The following is a 7,960-nucleotide window of genomic DNA, read 5'->3' as shown; positions in this document are numbered from 1 at the left end:
AACAATGATTTCTAACTTTACCTTTAGTTTTCTATGTAATATAAGAGATTAATACATCTAACAAGATCATTGTTAGTCTAAAATGTAGTATTAGTGTAACTTTTGTTTGTAACTCCAGATTGTGGTTTTTACAGAAGTGAAGAGAATAATGCGTGTAAAAGAATTAGTGATTTATGCTTTTGGGTATGCAGTGTCACAGATGGAATTTGATGACATTGACAACTGAAATACCTCAAGCTGGAGATGTTAAAGGAGCAGAGGTCTTGTATGTTATTAAAAGTCAGCTTGTGTGAATTGAGTGTTACAAATTTAAGATGTTAAATAGGCATAGAATATATACAGAGGAAAATGAAAATAGGGATGGATAAATTTATTATAAAAATTCAACCAACATAAATGAGAATAGTAATTCAGAAAATGGGGGATACAATGCTATAAGGCATGTAGAAAATAAATACCAAAATGACAGAAATAAGTCTGTCCTCATCAATAATGACTTTAAATATAAATGGATTAAACCATTCAAACTAAAGAATGAGACAGGCAGAATGGAAAAAGAAATCATGATTGAACTACATGTTATCTATAAGGGACTTACTTTTTTTTAAAAAAGAGATTTATTTATTTATTTGAAAGGCAGAGTTACAGAGAGGCAGAGAGAAAGATCATCTCATCTGCTGGTTCACTCATAAAATGGCCACAAAAGCCAGAGCTGGGCTGATCCGAAGCCAGGAGACATGAGCTTCTTCCAGTTCTCCCATTTGAGTGCCAGGGCCTAAGGACTTGGGCCATCATCTACTGCTTTCCCAGGCCATAGCAGAGAGCTGGATCGGAAGTGGAGCAGCCAGGACTTGAACTGGTGCCCATCTGGAATGCTGGCACTGCAGGCAGCGGCTTTACCCACCATGCCACTGTGCCATTACTTTAGAGCCAAAGACACAAATAAACTGAAAGTGAAAAAATAAAACAAACAAACAAACAAGATACTCTATGCATTTAAGAACCAGAAGAGAGCAAGGGGGCTATAAAAATATTGAACAGTGTGTGAACCTCTGGATCTCCACACATCTGGAGCTGAAGAGGCAGCCTGCTACTCTGCATGGAGCAGGTTGCAGCAGCACAAGCCGACATGCAAAGCTCTCCCTGAGCTGTGATACCCCACTGTCTGTGTGTGAGTGTGTGTGTGTGTGTGTGTGTGTGGCCCAGTGTGTGCGAACCTCTGGATCTCCTTGCACTTGGAGCTGAAGAGCCAGCCCACCAGCTTTTGCTACATGGTACAGGGCGACTACAGGATCAAAACCCCAAGATGTTGTCTCATCGCTTTGCCTGGAGTCCTTATCAGCCTGTTGCCAGACCTGACCACAAAGCCGGACCAGCTTCTCAAGCAGGGGACCCCTCCAACTTGTCACCTGGCCATCTGCCTAGTATCTTTGAGCCTACTACCCTAGTGACAGCCTTCCCACGACTTCCTGCCTGTAAGTGACTGATCTGAGATCCGTCTCTGCCGAGACATGGAGCTTTGGACCTTGAACACTGACACTCTTTTTCGTGACCGTGATATGAGCCTTGAAAACGCAGCTTTTACAAATAATGTTAGTCATGTGTAATATAACTATGCTTTGACCCTATGCAAGGTATCTGTAAATAATGCTGGAGACCTGGAAGTACATATACTATTATAATTTTTTTTTTGACAGGAAGAGTTAGACACTGAGAGAGAGAGAGAGACAGAGAGAAAGGTCTTCCTTCCGTTGGTTCACCCCCCAAACGTCTGCTACGGTCGATGCGCTGTGCCAATTCAAAGCCAGGATCCAGGTGTTTCCTCCTGGTTTCCCATGTGGGTGCAGGGCCCAAGCACTTGGGCCACCCTCCACTGCCTTCCTGGGCCACAGCAGAGAGCTGGACTGGAAGAGGAGCAACCAGGACAGAATCCGGCGCCCCAACGGGGACTAGAACCCGTGGCGCCGGCCATATATTATTATAATTAGATAACACTCAAAATTACTTTAACACTGTATACTGTTATCTGTGGATTAATGAATCAGTTCAAGTAGTATTATTGATATTGATATTAATGATGTTGTTTTTAGTAGTCCTCTAGTCATTAAGGAAATAGTGTTACTCTGATAGTTAAGTATATAGTAAGTAAGTTAAGTAGATGATAAGTAGTTATGTTAAGCTAAGTAATTCAGTAAGTGTGTTAAGTTAGCTATAAATTAGGATAAGTGATATTATTGATGTTATTGATAGTGATATTTTTGATATTGATAAGTGTGTTGAGTAATTATGTTTAGTTAGGTGATTAGGCCAAGTAGTTAAGCTAAGTAGTTACGTTAAGCTAAGTAGCTAAGTTAAGTAGTCACATTAAGTAGTGGTGTTAAGTTTATTGATAAGTATGTTAAATAGTATAGATTGATAAGTATATTGGTACTGATAAGTGTGTTGACCTCAATGAGCATGTTGATGAGTATTGTGTTCAGAAACCCCTGGTGTGTAGGCAATAAAATCTCTCTTTGGAAAGACAGTCTTGTGTCCTGGTGTTCCTTTCTTCCCTGTGACTGAGAAGTCATATGTCGCACTTGCTACTGTCGAACTTCATAACAGTAGGCACTTGCAACAGTGTCTCCCACGAGGGTACAGGGGCCCAAGGACTTGGGCCATCCTCTACTGCTTTCCCAGGCCATAGCAGAGAGCTAGATCGGAAGAGGAGCAGCTGGGACTAGAACTGTGGGATGCTGGCACTTTAGGCCAGGGCTTTAACCCACTGCACCACAGCACCAGCCCCAGTACTCTTTCAACCATATAACACTAATGATTCCACACAGTCTATTAAGGTATGTATAAAATGAGATTAATAACTGAAGTGACAGTTAAGTGATTTCTATAAAATATTTCACTTTCAAAAATTTAGAGCTAGAAAAGATCCTAAAAATATATAGCCCTAATCTCTCATATTGTAGTTAAGGAGCTGGAGACCCGGAGGTGTTAGCAAGTTACTGGAGGTTAATTGGAGAATGAACTACAGAGCCAGAATCTCCTCACTCTAACCATTTATCACACCAAATAATAATGATGGATAAGAGGGCTAGGCACAGTTCTAAGCATTTCACACACTCAGTTATTATACATTTCTTAATATACATATCCATTCACTTGATCCTCACAGTAACATTATAAAGTGGACCATTTTATGAGTGATCACAGTGAAGCCCAAACAGGTGCAGTGACCTGTGTAAGACATAACAATTAGATGGAGGAATTGTGATGCAAACAGATTTTTTGTCTCCAGCATATGTGACCTTAATGAGAACATTATACCATTCCCTTTATCTGACTATTTAAATATAGAGCTGTTTAATAGGTGATTAACTAAAGTGCTGTGTACAATGATACTTAAAATTCATGGAAATAGAATTAAAAAATAAGTTCATTTTGGTGCAAAAAGAGTTGAAACACATCCATACAAGGAGTTTTAAAACAATTCATTACAAATGCACAGTATGAGGATATTATGCATGGATTTCAAATTTTTTGCACCCAATCAAACCTATTTTAATGCCATTTTACATAAACCTTTTAAGTACACTCATGAAAATGGATATTGTTTACAAACTAAGTATGTGTTTTGGTGGTATGTGTATTTTATCCTCAGTCTATTTTATACTTTTTAAAATCCCTTAAGAAACTGAAAAAGTGCACATTTCCCATTATTTTCTAAAGTACTAAGTTGTGAAGTTCCTACTTAAAAAGGATCATAAATACTACTTTTTGCACAAATGGAGAATGAGGAGACACAAAAGATGAATACATATTGAAGATACTATTCTACTTTCCATATTTGAGCCCTAATTGCCCACAATCATCCTCTATCCCAAATTCACATCTCTGAAATTACTGCTATAGAAGAAAAATTAAGGCAGAATGGCAAAGACAAATCCAGAAAAAGATAAGAAAAATTATGTTTAGATATGCTAATTTTGGAGGGATGTGATTGACACCTTTGAAGTACCTGAAATTTAAGGACATGAGTGGATTTATATAGATGTGCAACTTACTCCTCACATTTCTGTGAGGGACTTTTGTTTCTTATGCTGAGTTTACTCTTTTTCAGATTTCATTGAATTTCATCTTTTACTTGATTTTTTTTACAAAGAAACAGCAATTTTGGCACTTCACTGTATTTTCTGCAAAGATAATTATAAGGCAAGAACAAAACCACTTTGAAATGTAGATGCTGGGCAGCCCTATAAACATGATTGCTAGTTGAATAGCATGTGTACTCAACCACCCTTAAAGTTATTCAAATGAGTGTCTCAGAAAATGTACAAAATACTAAACATAATGAATCTTTGATATTCTTGGGTTGGGGGGAACCTGTAGTGATGGGAATGCTAAATGACTACATTTTGTAAAAAGAAGCTTAGCACATGTTTTAATTAAGATGGGATAGTATTCATGTTTTGTAAGAATTAACATTCTCTTGAAATGGGACAAAACAATTGGAAAGATGAAAGACAGATTTCTTTGTTACTTACAGTTCTAATGAGAGCAGGCTTTCAGGCAGGGCCACACAATGAATTGCACAGAGCAACAGGGTAATAGCAAGATGAAAATGAAGGGGGGCACTTATGTATGGTAAGCATTGTAAGGTTAAGTATGTTTCCAGGACTACTTGAAGATAGGCTGATTTGATAATTAAAAAAAAATAATTATTTAATTTCATTTTATTTCAAAAGATAAGGGAGGGAGGGAGGGAGGGGAGAGAGATACCGTCCATCTGCTAGTTCATTGCCCATGTGCCCAAAATACCCAGGGCTGGGCCAAGGTAAGACCAGGACCCCAGCTCAATTCAGGTTTCTCACATGGGGGGAGAAACCTATGTTCCTGAGCTATCACCTGCTGTCTCCCAGGGTATGCATTAGCAGGAAGCTGGAATAGGAAGCAGAGTGGGACTTGAGCCTAGACACTCTACTATGGGATTCAGGCAGCACAAGCAGTGTCTGAACCACTGCACCAAATGCCCTCCCGTAGTCGGAATAGTTTAGTTGGCCTTGGAGACATAAGTGCTATCTTAGCTATCTGGCACCTGGCCACAAGGCAAATAAGACAGGTGCTTAGGGGCTTGGAATTTGAGAGTCTGAGAAGGGGGATGATTGAGGTACAGGCTTAATGAACTACTCAAATAAAAAGGGGGTGGAACTGATCAGCTTTTGCCCAAGGCCACATGACAGTATTAAATAAATAATCAACCAATACCAACAAAATTATATTACAACCTGAAAATCTTAGACTAATACAAAAGAAGTTTATTTTTGGCTCATGTAATGACAAAGTTAAACACAGGTGATTGTTATTGGTGGGCAACTTTCTATGTTGAAATTCAGACACTCCAGCTTTGATCATCTTACAACTTTTGAATCCGTCAGTATCTTGGACTTCTACTCTGTATTCTCCAGGTCTTGTTGACAGTTGGTGGAGGGCAATGTGGTTGAAGAACACCTGCTCTTAAGCAGAGCATTCCTTATGCTCACATTCTATTAGCTAGAAGCAATTTGCTAGACTATTGGACAATGAAGGGCAGTAAATGTAGTGTCTGGTTAGGTAGAAACTTCCCAGAAATAGCTCCTACTATGAGGAATACAATCCTAGCTGTTTTTAATGACAGGGATGTTTTAGACTACAACCATATATAGCTTAATGATTAATTCATCCTGAGAAATATCATTGGTCAATTTTGTTGTATGAACACTACTGAGTACACAAACCCAAACCTAGATGGTATAGCTTAATACAAACCTAGACTATATGGCATATATGGTATAATCTATCTGCCCCTATGGTCTCGATGAACAAAACATGAGCTTAAATTATCCACTAGAGAAATGATACAATCAAGAGATGTAGTAGGGGCCAGTGTTGGGTGCAGTGAGTTAAGTTGCCGTCTGTGATGTCAGCATTCCATATCAGTGTGCTGGTTGGAGTCCTGGCTGCTATGATTCTTTTTTTCTTTTCTTTTATTTTTTTTACAGGCATAGGGGACAGTGAGAGAGAGAGAGAGAGAGACAAAGGTCTTCCTTTGCCGTTGGTTCACCCTCCACTAACACTGAGGCCAGCACACTGCACTGATCCGCAGGCAAGAGGCAGGTGCTTCTCCAGGTCTCCCAAGGGGTGCAGGGCCCAATCAATTGGGCCATCCTCCACTGCCTTCCCGGGCCACAGCAGAGAGCTGGCTTGGAAGAGGGGCAACTGGGACAGAATCCGGCACCCCGACAGGAACTAGAACCCGGTGTGCCGGCACCGCAAGGCGGAGGATTAGCCTATTGAGCCACGGCGCTGGCCTGTTTTGAGTCTAATACAACTCCTGGCTAACATTCTGGAAAAGCAGTAGCAGTAGGTCCTAGTTACTACGTATACTAGAGACCAGGTTGGAATTCCAGGCTCCTGGCTTTGACCTGGCCCAGATCCAGCCATTGTGGCCATTTGGGGAATGAATCTACAGATGGAGAAATATCTCTCTCTCTCCCTCTCTCTCTCTCTCTCTCTCTCTCACACACACACACACACACACAATATATATGTCTCTCTCTTTCAGTCTTTCAAATGAAATAAAACACATCTTTTAAAAAAGTAGAGATGCAGTAAACATATAATAAATTAGACTTTGACATAAATAGCACACTATTTTATAATAAACTAGTTTTTAAGTAGGCGTATGCTCTAAATAATGATGAAGACACACTATAATAAATACATAAACCAGTGATGTGTCCATTTATTATCAAAGATTGTGTACTGTACATAATTGTGTGTGCTCTTGCTCTACATTTATATGACAAAATTTGCAGCAGGTTTGCTCACACCAGCTTCATCATAACCACATGATCAATGCATTGCGCTACAGTGTTAAAATTTCTATGAGGTCACCAGATGATACTGAATTTTCAACTCCATCATAATCATATAAGACCATTGTCATGTATGTGGATTATTGTTGACTGAAGTATTATAACAGTGTGCAACTATATATATATATATGTGTGTGTAATAAGTATTCATACACACATATGTATGTGTATGCACACATGTACATATATAAAATATTAGTATATATGTACATATACACAGGATTTATAAAAAAAGCCATAATTTTTATATTTAAATATATTTAGGTAAAGATGAATTTAATTCATTGTAGGAAATTTTCAAATTTGATGTATATGTTGACTCCTCATGACTTATTGAGAGTCTTTGGCTACCTCTAGTAGATTTTTTCCCCATTATCTGAAATATTATGAATTTGTTCTGGAAGGATTTATTGCTTATTTTCAATAGCTTCATATAAGTGGATTCTTAGAAACAAAATATTGAATGAATAAAGTCAGATATAAAAGAGCACATACTTCTCCATTGTTCAGCGTTATGCTTCTGAGATTTGCCTGTATTGCTTCACATAGTTTTGCAACATTCATTTTCATTGCTGTGTAGTACTCAGTTGTGTAAATGTATCACAGTTTGTTTATTCATTCTATTTTTTGATGGCTATTTGAACAGTATCATTTGGAGATATTATGAATAGCATTGACAATAATTTAGATAATACTTTTTGATGGACCTAATAAACACATTTATGTGGCATTTATGTTTATAACTAAAATTTCTGACCTATATTGTATGACTATGTTCAGGGTACATACTCATAATCTTCTAGTCTTCTTACTAGCTATAACAAATTGGGCATCCATAAATTATTTTACTTTTTCTATATACTCCTTATTTTATTTTTTGATATTTTGTGTAAATAATAATAAGGTGGAGCAGTCATTTGGAACAACTGTTAACACACTGGTTTGGGCACTTAGATCCCATGTTAGGATGCCTGGGTTTGAGTTCTGTCTTTGTTTATGACAGTACATACCCTGGTAGGCAGCAGTTGATGGCTTAAGTAGTTGGGACCCTGCTA

This window comes from Oryctolagus cuniculus, chromosome 9 (genome assembly GCF_964237555.1).
Source record: "Oryctolagus cuniculus chromosome 9, mOryCun1.1, whole genome shotgun sequence".
Lineage (NCBI taxonomy): Eukaryota > Metazoa > Chordata > Mammalia > Lagomorpha > Leporidae > Oryctolagus > Oryctolagus cuniculus.
This window is presented reverse-complemented; position numbering follows the sequence as displayed.